This window comes from Saccopteryx leptura, chromosome 4 (genome assembly GCF_036850995.1).
Source record: "Saccopteryx leptura isolate mSacLep1 chromosome 4, mSacLep1_pri_phased_curated, whole genome shotgun sequence".
Taxonomy (NCBI): Eukaryota; Metazoa; Chordata; class Mammalia; order Chiroptera; family Emballonuridae; genus Saccopteryx; species Saccopteryx leptura.
The window spans coordinates 72100905-72120330 of record NC_089506.1 but is presented as its reverse complement, the minus strand read 5'-3'; the positions used below and the strand labels follow the sequence as shown (position 1 = coordinate 72120330).

At 38.9% G+C, this 19426-nt stretch overlaps 1 long non-coding RNA gene across 1 annotated transcript; it reads right to left on the bottom strand.

Annotated features, from left to right (window-relative positions):
* Window positions 1-771: 771 nt before the first annotated feature.
* Window positions 772-12963, bottom strand: LOC136404392 (uncharacterized). The gene is made up of 4 exons (XR_010751239.1): window positions 12848-12963; window positions 6895-7137; window positions 1310-1373; window positions 772-980 (listed from the first exon to the last, which is right to left on the bottom strand). It is a non-coding gene; the product is annotated as an uncharacterized lncRNA (long non-coding RNA).
* Between the last annotated feature and the right edge of the window lie 6463 nt (window positions 12964-19426).

Genomic DNA, 19426 nt, shown 5'->3' with positions numbered 1-19426 from the left:
ATTAGCTGAACCATACTTTTCATTCCACTTGGAAGTGTATGGGTATGTCTCAAATGGATATATTATAATATATTCTGTATTGTGACTCTCTCCTTCTCTCTATGTATGCATGTGTGTGTATGTATGTATGTATATTGTATACCTATCTATGTACATCATCAGCATTTGCTTCATGATCTTTTATGCTCTCCCCTGTACCACAAGGCTGCGAGCCTGAGAATATTATTTCCCTGACTCCCTTACTTTGGATATTCTGGGTACAAATCATGTTTTGTCATAGAAATAAATTCATACAAGGTTCTGAGAGCAGAATGGAGATCAGTGTCCCCATGTGAAAAAAAAATAAGAACTTCTTTGTGGTGTAAAAAATAACTTTTCTAATTTATTGATTTTGTAAATTTGGAATTGTGAAGAGAAGTAATTTCCCCCTTTCCAGGAAGGAATACCTGCTTGTTCAGCATTTGATGTCAGCATTGATTCCTTTTGTAGACAAAAGGTGAATTAATTTTTTCTCCTTTAGCTTACTTTCTATGTTACATTGTTTGAGAGACTAAGCATAGTATTTTTAAACAAACGACAAGCTGTCATCTTTGAGTTGCACAAATTTAGTAGCAACAGTAGAGGGTCTCATTATGTTTTCTTAAGAGTATGAACCTCAAAGATATTTTTCTGTGCCTTCTAATGAAATCACATTGAGAGGCAACATTATGACAGTGATTGGGAAGAAAGACAAGTCTGAGGAGAGCAGTATTTTCATCTAAGGCAACGGCATTAGACTTTCAAGAAAGCAATTGCATTTATTATGAGCAATGTGATGAGTCTCCCACATGAATAGTTCATCTCCAAGAAGCTTTCAATCAGTCCAACTATCAACAAGCTCTGGCCTTTGATAGACACATTCACTTTAATAGCAGTTCCTAAGATGAAAGGTTTGGATTCTTTCCGGGAAACACAAATTCATGGCACTCAATCTCTGAAGCCTGAAAAGATCAAACAATAACTTTTAGTATGCTGCCTTGAAACCATCAAATTATGCTAGAATCTTCCTTTAGACATAAAAGACATAGGTAAAACAGAAGATGTTTCTAATTAATTCAACTCCCTCTTTATTCCTAAAACGATTTATGGCAACTGGCAATATAACAGGAAAATACTACTTTTTTTTCTCTCTTATTAAGTGAGAGGAGAGGAGGCAGAAAGACAGACTCCTGCATGCGCTCCAACTAGGATCCACCCAGCAAGCCCCCTATGGGGCGATGCTCTGCCCATCTGGGGCTGTTGCTTCATTCAACTGAACTATTTTTCTCACCTGAGGAGGAGGCCATGGAGCCATTCTCAGCACCGGAGGTCAACTCGCTCCAATCAAGCCATGACTGCAGGAGGGGAAGAAAGAGCGAGAGAAAGAGAGAGAAGGAGGGAGGGGTGGAGAAGCAGATGGTCACTTCTGTGTACTCTGATTGGGAATCGAACTCAGGACATCCACATGCTGGGCTGACACTCTACCACTGAGCCAACTGGCCAGGGTGAAAATATTACTTTTTGGCCTGATGTAAAATGAGGTAATTTCTAAGGTGTCTTCTATATCACACCTTTTATGAGAAAATTATGGGAGCCTGACCTTCAAAACTTCATTACAACAGACCATAGTAAAATGAAGTTAATAAAAACCTCCTAAATTGAAGTTTCAGATAGACCTAAGAGCATCCTAGAATCTATCACGTATTTGGACTGTTGTGATTCTGAAGTTTGCATGTATCCACAAAGTTGATGTTAACTTAGTTTCCTGAAAAATTAGAAGGCAAGGATTTATTCTCTATTTTTGTTACTAACTTGGTGAATATAGCAAATTATTGTCACAAATTTAGTAACCACAAGAGGATGTTCTATTATAATCTCTTACTTACATGAATTATGAAACTAAGAAGGGAAGGAGATAAGAGGAAAGTATGCTTTTTAGCTAATAAAAAAACAAAACACTTGACTTGTGGGAAACTGATTGTAGGATTACTGAATAACATGGACTTTCATCCCTGACTGGACTTTCATCCCAAATGTTGTCTGTTTTATCTTACTGAGAATTTTTTCTAGCCAATATTTTACAAGAAAATATTTTAAAAGAGTTTGAGCAGCATAATTCACAATAGCCAAAAGATGGAAGCAACCCAAGTATCACTGACAGATGAGTGAATGAACAAAATGTGGTATATACGTAATACAATGGGCCATTATTATTCAGTCTTAAAAATGAATGAAATTCTGACCCATTATGTTAAGTGAAATAAGCCAGTCAAAAATGAACAAATATTATGTGATGTCACTTATCTGGGGTACCTAACAGTCCAAATCATAGAATCAGGAAGTAGAATGGTTATTTCCAGGGGTAGGCAGAGTGAGGAATGAGTAATTAGTGTTCAATGAATGCAGAGTTTTAGTTGGGAAGATAAAGAAAGTTCTGGAAATGGACAGTGGTGATAGTTACATAATAATGAAGATGTACTTAAAGCTAGAGAACTGTGCACTTAAAAATGCTTAGAATGTCAAATTTTGTGTATATTTTATATCAATTAAAAAAAGAAAAAGAGAGTTTAAGATGACTTCAACTGCATCTTCATGTTTATCCCCTTTCCTAATTTAAAGGGGGAGTTTTATTTCTCCAATATTCTATGGCTTTGAATTTAGAAAGATAGAGTTACATCCAGCATTTGTTTTACAATTACAAATATGGAAAGTAAATTAAGAAAATAATATTCTCATCTTGGAACACTTCCTTTTGAGAGATTGTGTACATAACAATTTCCATTAAAGATATAATATTAACATGTGTTCTTATTATTGGACATATTTTTAAATGTACATTTGGACATCAAGTTAAAGATACTTATAAAATGTTTTCTAATTTCTAAAGTGAACCCCACTTGTTGACATTATGTTTCTTGTTTCTTTGTGAATATTTGACCAAATCTTACTCTTCTTTTACTTTTTTTATGATGCTTAAAGTAGTCTAATACTACCCCCAGAAGTTATTCATTTTCTGATGTCATAACCATCACAAATACCTTTATGTTGCATGCCAAATAACACTAAAGTTTCATGACAATAACACTAGAGAATGATTTTTTCCATTTTTAGAAGATAAGTCACAATAATTAATCTAATGTTTCAAAATTCTTTTTAAGAAATATTTTCCATTGTTGGGGAGGAAGAGGAAGAGAGAGAGTAAAAGAGAAAAAGAGAGAGATTCAGAGAAGCATCAACTCACAGTTCCACTTAGTTTTTCCATTTAGTTATGTACTCATTGATTGCTTCTTTTATGTGCCCTGACCGGGAATCAAACCCATGACCTTGGTGCACCTGGACAATGCTTTATCTACTGAGCCACCCATCCAGAACTGAAAATTCTTGTTCGCATTTAAAAACTTGCATGATATTTATTTTGGAAGAGTTTCCCCATGCCTACACACACATAAGATAGTGGCAAAACAAAACAAAAAACAGTGAGAAGACATGGCTCCAAGCACTTAGATGCAGATATATTTTTGATGAGATATAAAAGATCTTGAAACTTTCCTCTTGATTAGTTATTTTTTACTGTGAGTGTGTTGTTAAGTTTTGAGAGAAATTTTTCATACATACCTAATTCTTTTATAAATAAAATAATTTAAAATAAAACAATTATTACAAAGAATAATCTCTAAATGGTAGGATTGTATTTAATTTAAAGACAAAGCATTTATAATGCAAGGACAAACACACTAGGAAGTTTTGGGAAAGTTAATAGTAGGGAGGTACTACATGTTGTGAGTAGAAACAGGGGTGGGGGACAATTGAGGCAGAACATGTATTGTTAAATACATCTTGGGCAGCAGTAAATCTGTCTTTGGACAGATTCCTTATTTCTTCTTTTTGTCCCAAATCTATTGCAGAAGGGAGAGTTTTAAGTGCTCCCAGGAGGTGGTTATTTCAGTGAGAGCATTTCATGATGGAAGGGCTGTGTAACTGTAGTTCATTGAGAGTCCGTTGTTCCCTTGTGAGTGGTTTGAATTTATTTTGGGTCAGTCTGAATAAATGTCAAGTGCTTTTTCACATGGTGAAAGTGAGCTCTTCTGTGGACATCTTTTACAAAAGCCAGATATCATGACAGGGAAGGAGCAGTAACTCAATCCTTTAAGGACGATTCCCAAATCCAAACTCCTCTAAAAACTCAGACTTTGTTTTCACAATTTTATTGATGATAATTGGATCTGACTTAATATGAAGATAGTCATAGTTTCAACTGGTTCTACTTATTATAAATATTTATACATTTGATACTGGAAATATTAGTGCTTGATTGCAGATGCCTCAAATCTTTCCAGGAGTGTTCCATAATGTGGTACGTGTACCACATCACTCCAAAAATCTGAAAATTTCTAAATTCCCAAGTTCTCCTGGCTCTAAGGGTTTCAGAGAAGGTATTTAAGTCTATATTACAATAAAAATGTATAACTACTAAATCATAATATTTTTTTCTAGAAATATTTATTGTATGCATACTTGGTGGCAAGCATTGTGCTGGGTACTGAATATACAATAGCAAGGAAAATGTAATTGGACAATCACATGTACAGCCATATAATCACAGATATATATATACATATATATATATACACACATACACTTTATATATTTAGAATTATATATACCAGATATATAATTATATGTTTTATGTATAATTAGACAATACTGTATTTATTAAATTAATATTAAAAATATTAATTATATTATATATAATTTTAGATCAATATTATAGAGAGTCACATGCATAGGTAAATAATTATAAATTGTGTTAAATGGTTTGAAAGAAAAGGACAAAGTTCAGGAAAAAATGAGGGAGGTCTAATTTAGTTCGGTGAATCAGGGAAATATTTGAATGGAAATACACAATTACTTGGAGTAGGCAGGTGAAAAGGATCAGGAAAACATTTAAGCAGGTTATGCAAAGATTCAGGAGTAGGAAAAATCTTGGCAAACATGAAGGGTGGAAGACTATGCACTTGGCTCATGGCAAGGGATAAGAAACTGAGTCAAGGTGAAGCTTTAGAAGAAGGCACAGATTATTTATTTTATTCTATTTGGTTGGGAGTGATATGATCAAATCTAATTTTTAAATTATCATTCTAAGATATAGGAATAAGAAGAATGAACCAGAGTTGCACAAAATAGTAAGGAAAAAAATTTCAGGTGAGAGACAATGGAGAAAAAAATCAGAGTAAGGAAAGTGGTGAAGAAGAGAAAGACATAGTCAATTTAAGTTGGAGAGAAGATTGGCAGGGCTTAGTAATGGGTTGGTCATAGCAGTTGAGGGAGACACTTGCTATTTTCTGGGTGAATGACTGTGTCATTTTCCAAGATGAAGAAGACTGAAAGAGAAGCGTGTTGGTTTGGGCTGGGGTGAGAGGGAACCAAGATTCTGTTTTTGACATGTTAAGTGTGTGATGTCTCTAAGGTATCCAACTGGATGTGTCATGTAGACATTTGGATCTACAGATCCAGACTTGTGATATAAATAAAGCAGCTACCATATGACCAACAACAGTTAATGTTGATCACTTCTCATAGTGCATCTTAGCTTTATTTACTTATGTAACTGCTGTGTGTGTGTGTGTGTGTGTGTGTGTGTGTGTGCACGCACACATAGGGATGGTGGTGGTGCAAATGGTTGACAAGCAAACCAATACATTTTTTTTAAAAAGGTAATTTCAGGCCCTGGCCGGTTGGCTCAGTGGTAGAGCGTCGGCCTGGTGTGCGGGAGTCCTGGGTTCGATTTCCGGCCAGGACACACAGGATAGGCGCCCATCTGCTTCTCCACCCTTCCCCCTCTCCTTCCTCTCTGTCTCTCTCTTCCCCTCCCGCAGCCAAGGCTCCACTGGAGCAAAGTTTTCCCGGGTGCTGAGGATGGCTCTGTGGCCTCTGCCTCAGGTGCTAGAATGGCTCTGATTGTGGCAGAGCTACGCCTCAGATGGGCAGAGCATCGCCCCCGGTGGGTGTGCCGGGTGGATCCCGGTCGGGCGCATGCGGGAGTCTGTCTGACTGCCTCCCCGTTTCCAGCTTAGGAAAAAATACAAAAAAAAAAAAAAATACAAAAAAAAAAAAAAAAGGTAATTTCAGATAATGATGAATTCTCTGTAGAAAATAAACCAGAACAATATGATGGAGAATTACTGAATATTTACTTTAGGTGGGAAGATCAGGAAAGTTCTTAAAATTATACTAAAATCTCCTCTTCACCAAAGGTGAAGATAGAAATGAAGAAAACCTGACTTGACCCACTAGATTCAATGGGATGAATCAAAGGAGTGAAAGGGAAAGGAACCTGGTCCGGCCATTTTATTCTCATTCCACAGAGAAAGATCCAGAGGTCCGAGTTACCTTGCCTGCTCAAAGCCCTTTGACTCAGACTCAAAAGGGATAGCATGAGGATTCCAGCCTCTGTGTAGTTATTCTTTGAACAAAAGCACCAATTCTAGGCCCATAATAGTTTCTGGGAAACCTTGAACAAAATTATTTACCTTGCTCTGCAAGTGAAGCTATCACCAAACCAAGTATCTAAGGGCTAAATTATACATATATAAAGCACTGTGAATCTTTAAGAGCCAGTAGGCAGCATCAAATCAAAATTTTTACTGCCATCCCATCTCATCATTGTGAAATGTCATTTTTAAAGATAGTTAGGTCTTAAAATTCTGCCAAAGGCCACTTAGTCTTTCCTCTTCTCTTCTAGGAAGGAATGTGCCTAAACTTTCCCAGAAATATGGGTGTTCCCTTCAGAGAAATAGATTGCTCAAGCTTGCTTGGTGGCAGCCAACTCCAGACAATCACAAAATTTAGGGCATGATTTATTTTTTCATATCTTACAGAAAGGACTGCGTAGAAATCCACGGCACTGCATTATGGCCTGTGCTTCACTGTAGCAGGAAAAGATCCAGAAGTTGTTATTGCTTGATTGATCTTCTAGTCTCCACAAGTCTCCAGGACTATGGATCACGGCTTGAGGAAATACGGGGAAGTGCCTCCCTTGGTTAGTCTTCTATCTTATATTCAGTTAGGTGAATTGTCTATGCAAAAACCAGGAAAAAGTCTACCTATTTTAAAAGAGAGCTGAGGGGATGAAATAAATGAATGGTTAGAAAATAAGATTTATGGAAGAAGATTAAAGAACATGGGGAATGATGAAAGGAAGTCTGAAAGGGTTAGATCCAACATTGACTCATTGTACTATTTCCTCCCCATCCCTGGGCATGACCTCAAGGTCCCTTTGAAAATTCTCTTGAGTACTTCAAGGAATTTCTCCAAGTTGAGCTTCCTAACCACATCTGTACCCCCCTCCTTTTTTTCTTTCCCTCCTCTTTTTCTTCCCTATTTTTTCATACCTGGTTTGTTTCTTCTTATCCAACCATGTAGTTAATTGTCTTATTCAGCTGTGTTATTTTCTGGGTCTCTATCCTTTTCATAAGAACTATTTACTACACTCATTTAGTGACTAAGGAAAGACCCTTCTTGTTGGTTTCTTGCACACGGCTTGTGCTTACCAAATGTTTTTTGAACTGAATATTCAAAGTATCTTGGCACAGCTATCTTACTTCTGGCTTGTGCTTCAAGGACCAGTGAGAGACAGAGGGAGAAAACAGCAGGTTTCTATATTCACACAAATTCCCAGCAGTATGGATTTCCCATCCCTGTCCATGAAAATCTTTAGAACAACATCAATTTTCTCAGACTGATGTATGAGTTGGGACAGGTCAACTGCTGTAGCACATGACTTAAAAATTTCAAAGTTTAAAATTTGGATTAAAAATCCAAATTCAAAGTTTACTTGTCACTCATATTTCATTCTGAGTCCAGTTGTCTGACTCAACTGGGCAGGTTTCTTCCAAGCAGTAGTGTGAGTTCTACATCATTCTCTTGATTCTTAGATGTCTCCACTCAATGGGTCCAAGGGGAAAAAAGAGAGAATGGTGTGTGAGACCTGGCAGTCATACACCACTATTTATATACTATTATGTTCAATACTATTCATTATATTCATATTTCATTGATCAACAACCAGTCACAAGGCTACACCCAAGAGGAAAGGTACTGTGACAATTCACTGAGCTGTGTACTTGGGAAGAAAGGAAAGATCGTTTGGTGAGCAACTACCTAGCTGTTGCCACAAGTGTCATTAATGAGTCTCTATTTCTACTTGTCTAATGATTCTAACTAAAATGTTGAAGAATATGGCAGCTTTAAGGGTGCATACAAATTCCTTAAAGATTCTTACAGTTGGGAAATCATTATACTCTGATATATTGAGTTACAGAAATGAAGTTAAGTATATGAAAGCATATTAAAATTTAAAATATACAGAGTTGACATACCAGAATTGTGGCTTTACCAATATATTAAGTTTTTATCATGGCAAAAACAATTAATAGTATCATAATATACATTGTAGACAATATGACCCCTTCATATCTCTCTTATTTTTCATATTTTCTTTTTTTAGTTTATTTTATTTTTATTTAGAAAATTAAATTTATTAGGGTGATATTGATCAAGAAGAATACATAGATTTCAGGTAAACATCTCCACATCATTTGAACAGTTGATTATGTTGTATACCCATCACCTAAAGTCAAATCATTTTCCATCACCTTATATTTGTCCCTTTTTACACCTTTTCCCCAACCCTCTCTCCCCTCATTTTTCATATTTTTAAATGGAGAAAAGACCCTTTATCTTACCTGCTTATATGTGTAGTCATGAAAAAAACGAATAAACAAATGAAAGAAAGAAAAAAAGGAAGGGAAGAAAGAAGAGAGGAAGAAAGGAAGGAAAAAAATCATACTGACTTTATAAGCATCCCCACACTTATTTTTTTTTGGTGCTGTTTTCTTAAATGAAAATTTTAAAAAAAATTTCCTCCCAACTTTGAAAAAATAAACAGGAAGAATTTTATTTTGGTGCTTATTTTGGCATCAGGTTTAATTCCTTTTCATTTCTTTTAGTTATACCAGCTCATCCCAGGAAAGATTCACTCCCAGTACAGGAGTACCATTGCTTCTGATGGAGTCCACATTAAAAATATTAAAGAGAAACAATTTCACAAACACCATAACCTGGAGGAAGTTTGGGAAGTAGAGTAGACAGAGTCTGAAAAGAGCAAGTAGAAACATAGATAGCTACAACCAGGTAAGAGATCAAAGAACTCAATATTTTCCCAAAACATCCAACTTTATAAAACTATTATCCCGGTAGCTAGATGGCCCATTCAAACAGCATTATTGGGCGTAAAGATGAAAGAGACAGAAAGGGCTCAGAGTAGAACAACAAGTGGCCTCATTGACTGTCTGGCAGGTTTGGTTTGAAGATTCTTTCTATATTCAAGAAACTAGAGTTTACTGCCTTATCATTTGCTCATTCTTTCATCCCTTCCTTTTGTATAGAGCGCTGCTACTGTGAGAGATGCTGTACTTAACACAATTCAGTCAATACATCCTATCAGTTAACACTGTCCAGCAGTTCAAGAACCTTAAGGTTGATTATCATTGACACAGAGGCTGAACATACGGTGGATCTGAAGCAGCACAGATACCTGTGAACAAAGAGAAGAGCCATCCATGGATGCTCTGGTTCTTGCTTCTGGATAGATGATAAAATTGCATGAGAAGCAAAGTATCCAGAAAAGTATGTTGGGTGAGCCCCATCCTTTGCTTCCTTCTACCTTGCAATCTCATTCATGCACTCCTTTATCAAATTACAAATAAGCAAGACATTAGGGGGTAATTAGTGATATGTGAAGCACAACCCTACTTTTTAGGAGTGTACAAAAGCTATAATATAAGATGGGTGGGGCTATCTGAAAGATACAATTAGGAATGATGGAGTTGCACATCTCTCTTGTGTCAATACCAGGGAAGTTTCAGAGAAGAGTCCTTAGAGCCTAGTCCACTGCATACTTTAACGGAGCCCCCAAATCTCAACCTGCAGACACTTTAGGATAAGAACTTTTATCCTTGCTTATGACAAACTTTAATTGTATAGCTTGTCTTATAGGCTAAGATTTTTGTCTGTAGTAGGAAGAGATATCTAAAAACCCTTTGGTGTTTGGTGCTTAGAATTACGGTAGTTTATGAAGGCCTCTCAGGAATCTTAGAAAACACAAATTCGGGGTTTCCTGTTTCTTACAGTAAGTAGAATGACTCTAGTGATTCCAACTGGCCAAATATTTAAGTCATGCCTGATCCTACTGCTCCTGTGCAACTCTCTTTAATGGAAGGAAAATGAAAGGCAAGCCAAGATTATATGCATTATTAGAGAGGATATTAGAATAAAATGTGGTCAGAAGTCCCATTGTAAGATATCTTACGTTAGACTAAATGATTTGCTTTTCTAAGTGTTCATATAAAAAATGTATTTTTTAACAAAAATATAAATAAATATGTTCAGTATGTTAACTGCAGCTATATTTCAGACAGATGGAACAAGTAGGAACAAGTATTCTTTCTCCCTTGTACTGTTGATAAATTAGGATTAGTCATCTCAATCTAGGAATGAGGATGGGGTTATTTTTCTCAGCTGGAAGTGCCCAAAGCCTTTTCCTCCAAGGAGCCAGGGTACTTTCAGGGAAGTTCCCACACTGGCAAGCAGAACTCTGCTTCAAGAAATCAAAATGGGTTGGCCATAACTTCTGTCCTAATTTGTTACATTTATGCCTAGAATTGCTAATGATTCTTTTTTTTTTTTTTTTTTTTTTTTTTTTTGGTGACAGAGTCAGACAGAGGGACAGATAGAGATAGACAGCCAGGAAGGGAGAGAGATGAGAAGCATCAATTTTTTGTTGTGGTTCCTTAGTTGTTCATTGATTGCTTTCTCATATGTGCCTTGACCAGGATGCTACAGCAGACCGAGTGACCCCTTGCTCAAGCCAGCAACCTTGGGCTCAAGCTAGTGAGCCTTGCTCAAACCAGATGAGCCTGCGCTCAAGCTGGCGACCTTAGGGTATCGAATCTGGGTCTTCCGCGTCCCAGTCTTACGCTCTGTCCACTGCGCTACCATCTGGTCAGGCAGCTAATGATTCTTAATTACTTCGAACCATTTGTAAACTATATGTATATTGTAAAGCCAGTTGCCACGGCCACCATCACAGCCGCCCGGCCCATGCAGGTTTGCATTGGATTCAGACAATTGTTAAAGAAACAACGGAGCCAAGAACTGGTGGGCCATCATCTCTAATCCTAGCTTGCACCTGGTGGGCAAGTAAAAACACACACTGGGCTCCAAAACCCACTCATTCAGTGCTCACAGAGCTACTGACTTATCCGAGTTCTCCTAGAATCTCCTAGCTCACCAGACTTATTCACCTCTGTTCCCCATCTCCTTCCTTCTCTCTGCACAAACTCTGCATAAACTGGCTTCTCCTTCAGCACTCCTCCATCTTGGCAGCTTTCTCCTGACCTCCTCCATGTGGCCTTTCTCTGCTCTGCTCTCTAATGCTAATCTCAGGAACCCAGAGAGCAAGCTCCCGGTCTGCCCCCATTTTATAGTGTAGAAATCAAAACCTTTAATCCAATATACAAATAAGGAAGTCCCTGATACAAAGTCACTTATCTGAGGCATAATGGGATTCCTCATGAGAGTGCACCACCCCACATCATGCAACAGTCAAGGGTGTGGGGAAAAGCTTAGTCTTAAAACTAAGCCTTAGGCTATAACAACCCGGCCTGCTTACAGCCTGTCCCCTACTCCAATACAAACTATAAGTGAGCAAACATATATATCATATTTACAAATTTATTTGACCAACATATATAGACACATTTTCATGGGTAATTAAGCAGTAGCTGATTTGGAAAATGCTTCTTGTTTGTAATATCATGGTATACAGATTATTCTACTTTAAAATAGCTCTGAGAAAGATTACAGGCTGGAAATAATGGAAAATAGTATATGCTGAGGCCCTTAAAATACTTTTTAGTTTTAAAATCTAGGATGCTGCCTGACCTGGTGGTGGCGAGTGGATAAAGCATCAGACTGGGACGTGGAGGACCCAGGTTCAAGACCCCGAGGTCACCAGCTTGAGCGCGGGCTCATCTGGCTTGAGCAAAAATAAAAATAAAAATAAAAAAAGTTGGACCCAAGGTCGCTGGCTTGAGTAAGGGGTTACTAGGTCTGCTGCAGCCCCACGGTCAAGGCACATATGAAAAAGTAATCAATGAACAACTAAGGTGTCACAACAAAAAACTAATGATTGATGCTTCTCATCTCTCTCTGTTCCTGTCTGTCTGTCCTTATCTATCCCTCTCTCTGTGTCACTGTAAAAAAAAGAATCTAGGATGCTACATGGTCCTTAGAATTCTTGCTCATGGCCTCTCTACTGCTGGCCCAATTCTCTTCTAGGAAAGATTTTTAATTAAAAAAATTTCAAATTGAATTTATTGGGGTCTTACTGGTTAACAAAATTATACAGGTTTCAGGTGCACAATTCTAACACATCTTCTATACAGTGTATTGTGTGTTCACCCTCCCCAAGTCAAATCTTCATCCGTGTCACAGTTTATCCCTTCTGACCCTTACTCCCCCTCTGCTCCCTTCCCAATGGAAAGATTTTTAAAGACTAAGAGCTGAGTGCTCCAGTGTCTGTCACTGTTTTATCTGCCTTTTCACTGGCATTTTAAAAATCATGTGAGTCATTTCTTCCTCACCTCCCACAAATTATGTGGGTTAAATAGAGCCATGAGGACTTTTAAAAAAGTAATAATTCTGACTTTAGCAGCTAAAACGACATTGCTTACATTAAACACACACACATAGATAGCATATAACGTACCAATACAGCTGCCAGTAAATGTTCCATAAAGCTGATACCAGTGATGTGTTTTGCGTTTTGGTGTATTATCCTTGATCTGTTGCTGTTTTGGAGGCAGCGTTATCAGTGTATTCGGGAACTGACCTCATTACATCATATGTGCTGAATCACTGTCCTACAACTGTTGTCCCCAAGGCACTGGGCAGATTTAGCCTTGTCATCCCATCGTCATAAAAATGTGTGCCAATAAAAATCCTCTCAGGTTTGTGTGATATTTTTACTGCTCTTTCTCATTACTGTTACATTAATGTGATCAAGAAGGTTCTCTCCCCATCCCTGCCCCTACGCCTCTCTCTCTCTGTGCTAACAACCAAATGCTTTCAAAATCCTGCGAAACAGCTTTCATTTTAAGAGTCTAATCTAAGGTTTTGCCTTGCCACATCCCCAGTGTTTTGACTGTCCTCTAGTGGCTGTTTTGAATCATATCATGTTTCAAAAGGAGAATTGATTGTGTTTTTGTTGTTGTTGTTTTATTGTATCTCAAATAAAAACCTGTCTGCTGGGAGTCATCCTTTAAGAATGCAATGCTTTCATGTTTGAAAAGAACAGAGAATAACAATGAATTTTAATCTCTATTTTGCCTAATCTTTGCTGCAGTTTGGAAACCCCCAAACCGCTGAAGTGTTACGTAAATTAACCCATGTCTGTGCAGCCTCCGTCAGTGAATGCAATAGCTTTTGCTCATTCTTTGAAGAATAAACTGCTTTTGTTTCCACCACTCAATTTAAGGAAAAACTACTTCTGGAATACTATCCAAGCTCTTCAAACTCTGAATGATATTTACTGCCACTCTAATTATCGGCCAGGATGCCCATTTGTAATCACCAGCTTTCAATAATTCAAATAGGTAGTTATTCAGCCAACTATTTTTATTCAAAATGTGAGAAAAGCTAAAATTGCATGTTGAATTTTATCCAGATGCTGTCTTCTTTTACAATCTGCTGGCTGCTGCAGAGCTATTGTTCGTTTATTTATAACATGCCAGAAGCACATCTTTACTCCAAGAGTCTAAGCAGCAATCTAAAATGAAGTCTGTAATTTATATATCGGTTCAGTTGCTCACCAGAACCAGCCAGTAGGGCATTTTAAGATTTAATTAAATGTGCTGAATCATCAAAGAATCACACCCTTAAATTGTGCTTACTAGACTTTAGAGATGAACTTTTTTGTCTTTTGGCATTTCAACAAGGATTATTTTGGTGGTTATGGTTTGTTTTTTTTTTTTTTTTTTACCAATAATAATAAAGACAATTTTGAATAAATTTTCTGATATAAGTATCACTAAATATTTCTGTAAGGCCTTAAATTTTTTTATACTTTTTTAATACCTTTTTAAAAATACTTTTGTATACAGAATGGACCAACTTCTTAATCTGAAAAGGAACTACTAAATCAGACAGAATCCAGATTCCTTAAAAACAAATTTCTATTATCTTAAACTTTATTTTCTAATCCAATAATTATTGCCTTGTGGGCCAGCAAAGGAGCTTACTCTGAAAAGTTCCAAAGCTATAAAATTGCAAAATTGAGAAGTGAGGTTAAATGTTTTTTCTGCTTTGTGAAATCTGTTAGATTTTGCCGAGTCTCTGATTTTATACTGAAAAGGTTTCAGGGAAAGCTTGTGTTAGCCTTTGTTTGGGTCTTTGCTCAGAAGTGTCTATGGAGTGGCTAATTGCTATTAGTGAATGCAAATAGAAACAGTTGCCTCAGTGCAGCTTCTGGTGCCTTTGCCAGTTCCCTTCTCCTGTTCCCTTTGTGGCTTTTCCAAGTCTTCATCTCTCTCTTCAAATTATCCCCTCAACTCCCTACCCTCACTGTCAGCAGATTACATCGACTCTTACTTCACAGAGGACCCTATTTCCAAACAACTTCTTCAAGTTCCTTCCACTCAGTAAACATACCTATCTCTGCAATCTCAGGAGCGGAGCAGGGGTGACGGTAGGGGGTAAGGAGACTCCTGATTTCTTTACCACCAGACCACTCGCTCCGCCTCACCCCATTTCCTCAGAGCCCTCACTTCATCCTTGTCTCTTCTCTCTCAAGAGACTTCGACCCCTGATGGTCACTGACTCCATTCTCTCAGCACAGAAACCTGACCTAATCTCTTCCAGAGTAGTATTGATCTAGGGTGCATGAGAGTCCAACTGAGAGTCCCCAGCTCTCTCCTGAACACAGAGGCCACAGGTGGCTGCTCTGACAGAAGCTGCCATGCTTTCCATTATGTGGCCCTGCCACCCTGACCCTAGGGGATCAGATTATGGATAGAGGCCATAGCCAGAGGCAGCTCGGATGAGAGAGCCGAGGCTACATGGTGTCTGAGTTCTGTTTGGATTCCTGTTTACCAGCAATAAAAAATTATTCTGGCTAATTTAACTTCAGTAGGATATTCACTGGAAGAATGTCTATGGTTCACATAGCTGCCGGGGCCTGGAGGACCTGACTTAGAAAAGAGGCAGAAGCCAAAGTGCTCTAAGAGCCCTGCAGTGGGAAGCACAACAAAAGCTGTACAAGAGGCCCTGGCTGGCTGAGTGAGTAGAGCATGGGCCCGGCTGATGGACGTCTCAAGTTTGATTCCCAGTCAGGGCACACAAGAGAAATGACCATCTGCTTCTCTCTCCTCCCTCTCCCTCTTCTCTCCCTCTTCCCTCCCACAACCAGTGGCTCGACTGGTTTGAACACCAGCCCTGGGCGCTGAGGATAGCTTGGTTGGTCTGAGCACAACATCCTCATGTGCTAAAAATAGCTCCCTTGCTAGCATTGGCCCCAGTCAGGGGTAGCTGGTGAATTCCAGTTAGAGTGTATGTGAAGTCTGTCTCAGTATCTCCCCTCCTGTTACTTAAAAAAAAAAAAAAAAAAAAGGTTGTGCTATACTTGTCTGACTAGCCTAGGCCAAGTGACATTTTCCCCATAGCCAGGCCATAAAGGAAGAGAGAACATAGCTCCTTTCCTATGGTATCAGAGGTGGGTTACATCCCTATATCCACACATAGGAAGAGATCCCCCAAAAAGGAGATTGGATTGCCAATAGAAATTGGATGCTGGACAGCACAATCCGACAAATGGTGACTATAGATAGTTCTCTAATACAATGAGATAGTCTCCTGGACAGCAAGAACATGAGACACAGAAAAGAGAAAGCAGTAGAAAGCAGTAGGAACAGAGAAGCAATAGCAGAGAGAAACAGAAGTGAGATAGAGTCAAAGAACAGCTGGGCATAGAGAAGTCATGAAAATGGTAGCATTACATGAGTAGGAGTAGTGGATTGGTGTCCACTCTCAGGGGGTGGGTTGGTAACTGGAGACCATTTGAGCTGGGTTTTTTAGGACACTGGAGCCAGCTCAATTTTGAAAAAGCATGTAGTGTTACCTAGCTTACAGACTTTGGAGTCAGAATCATAGGTGTCATTGAGATGAATCCAAGCTTTACCTCTTGCCCACTGGGTGGATGAAATAAAACAAAATAAAAATTTTTTATTTTATTTTAGTGAATAGAAGGGAAGCAAAGAGACAGACTCTCATATGCACCCTGACCGGAATCCAACCGGCAAGCCTGCTAAGGGGCGATGCTCTGCCCATCTGAGGCAGTTGCTCCATTGCTCAGCAATGGAGCCAATTTTTTTAGCACCCTAGCCATCCTCAGTGCCCGAGGCCAACTCGCTACAACCAATCAAGCCATGGCTGTGGGAGAAGGAGGAGGAGGTGGTGGAGAAGGAGGAGATAAAGAGAGAGAGAGAGAGAGAGAGAGAGAGAGAAGGGGAAAAGGTGGAGAAGCAGGTGATTGCTTCTCCTGTGTGCCCTGACCAGGCATCAAACCTGGGACATCTATACACAGGGCCAACACTCCACCACTGAGCAAACTGGTCAGGGCATAAAACATAATTTTTAACCACTATATCCTCACATCATTTGGTTGATTTAACAATAAGATCATAATGCATATAAGTGATTAGCATAATTCTTGGCATAATATATGTTAGCTGTTATTATTATTACTATTTTATGTCTTCCATGATTTTACAAATGCTATTTTATTCCTTTATCTTCATAGAAAATTCCAACTCACCTTTTAACATCCAGCTCAGATGTCACCTCTGCAAATCCATCCATGAGTCTTCCTTCTGCCCCAGGCAGAATTTATAATTCAGATCAACACTTACTGCGTGATTGTTATGTAAGTTACAGTATTTTTCTAGGTGCTAGAGATATCAAAGATGCCAAAAACATTACTTGGTTGCTCAATAGCCTATAATCTAAAGGGAAAAGCAGAGATGTAAATACACAATTTTAGTGTCTTCCAATAAATACCATGATAGAGCTACGACAGTGCAGCACCTTGCTTTGCATTTTCTTCCCCCTAAAGCAGGTCTCTATTGCAGTAACTATGCCATTATAATTTACTTGTTTGCACATCTACCTCTCTTAGTGGGTGGTATACCTTTCTGAGCTCAAGAGTATATCTTTTTCACCTTTCTCCCCAGGACATATTGGGCACTCAATATTTGTTGAATAAAATATGATTGTATTATATTTTCACTAAAAAACTTAGTTATGTGGCCCTGGCCGTTTGGCTCAGTGGTAGAGCGTCGGCCTGGCGTGCAGAAATCCCGGGTTCGATTCCCGGCCAGGGCACACAGGAGAAGCGCCCATCTGCTTCTCCACCCCCCCCCCCTCCTTCCTCTCTGTCTCTCTCTTCCCCTCCCGCAGCCAAGGCTCCATTGGAGCAAAGATGGCCCGGGCACTGGGGATGGCTCCTTGGCCTCTGCCCCAGGCGCTAGAGTGGCTCTGGTCACAACAGAGCGACGCCCTGGAGGGGCAGAGCATTGCCCCCTGGTGGGCAGAGCGTCGCCCCCTGGTGGGCGTGCCGGGTGGATCCTGGTCGGGCGCATGTGGGAGTCTGTCTGACTGTTTCTCCCCGTTTCCAGCTTCAGAAAAATACAAAAAAACCCCACAAAAACCCAAAAACAAAACAAAACAAAAAAAACTTAGCTATGAACTTATAGAAATATCATTCCTAATTAGTTATTACTGTTAAGAGTACAAGTTTTATTCTGAAATTCTATGCGTTACTGAAAATTAAGGTTCAATCACTGCTCAAAGTTGTCTCCTCTAATCTGGTTGAAAAATAAATTTTCCCAATAAAGTCTTTGAAAAATATTTTTCTTAAATTATAGTTAACATACAATATTATTTTAGTTTCAGGTGTACGACATAATTATTCACCATTTATATACCTAACAAAGTGATTACTATACTAAATCTAGAAACCACAGTTCGAGTGAAGGGAGGGAGATGTGTATGAGGAATACCAGACAGAGCTTAAGGGACTCCCACCCATGCAAGAGAAAGGAACAGCTGAGTTATAAAGGGGAGTGTAGGGCTAGGAGACCGGCAGAGACAGAGATGGAGCTGAACAGACACATGGAAGGTGAGTAGAGTCCTAGGAGAGGAGGGAGGGGCGGACACGCAGAGGCCTCTGTCTACCGTGTAAGTGGGAAGAGGAGCCAGGGGAGCCAGGGTGACAAGAGAACAAGGGAAAGTGGAGGTTGGAGAGGTGATGAAGGTGAGGGAGGATCAATTTATTTGGGGGTTATGTGAGACATTGGCATGCATAATAAATGCTCAGGGAAGAACGAATGAATTATGTAATTGTAACAAAGAGGGATGGGTGGAAAGATCAGAAGAGTGGTTCCTGGTTGTCAGGGGAGAGGGTAGCTATCCACATCCTGGCTCCAGCTGAGCCGGGGAAAGTGGAAGAGAGCTGGCATGAGGACCCGAGAAGTAGGATCCAATCCAGGTTGTGAGGTTGTAGTTTTCCTCTCCCACCTGAGCATTATGTTATGTACCCTGCACCAACCAACAATGCAGGTGGTTACCAAATCCCACATGGGATAGTTCATCCACAATCTTCAAATTTCACTTTCTCTGCTTTTGACTTGTTCAGCAAATTTTGCCAGTGACAGTTCATCTCTGGGCCTTCTTTTATAGTTTGTGGCTACAATTTGTATTGATTAATGTCTAAATACTATTTGACAATATAATAAAGCATTATCGGAATGCTGAGCAACTAGATTATTTTTTGCTGTGTGACTCAGAATTGGCCACTTTACAATTTGTGTTTTATGTCCTTTGACTGATTACCTTGATCACTCAAGCCAAATGGAAATAGGGCGCACTTTAGGTAGGGTTTGGGCACAGGCAAGTGGACTTTGGCCAAATAGAGTTGACAATCTTTTCAGAGCTGAAAATAATCTTGTCCAATTTTTTTATTTTGCAATACAGGAACTGAGTCTAGAAAGGTCAAATGACTGGCCAAGGCCATACAGTGGGAGCAGAAATGGGGAGGCCCTATTTACTTTCCTTGGATGAATCATTATAAAATAATTAATATTTTATCTATTTAAAAATATTTTCACTGTGTTTCTATTAATTCAAGCTAGTTTTACTTGTACGAGTCATGTTTTTTACTTCTACAAGAAATATAGTACCTTTTTGTTACTGCTGTATTTCTAGATACTGCCATTTGTTTCTCCTTGAATTGACT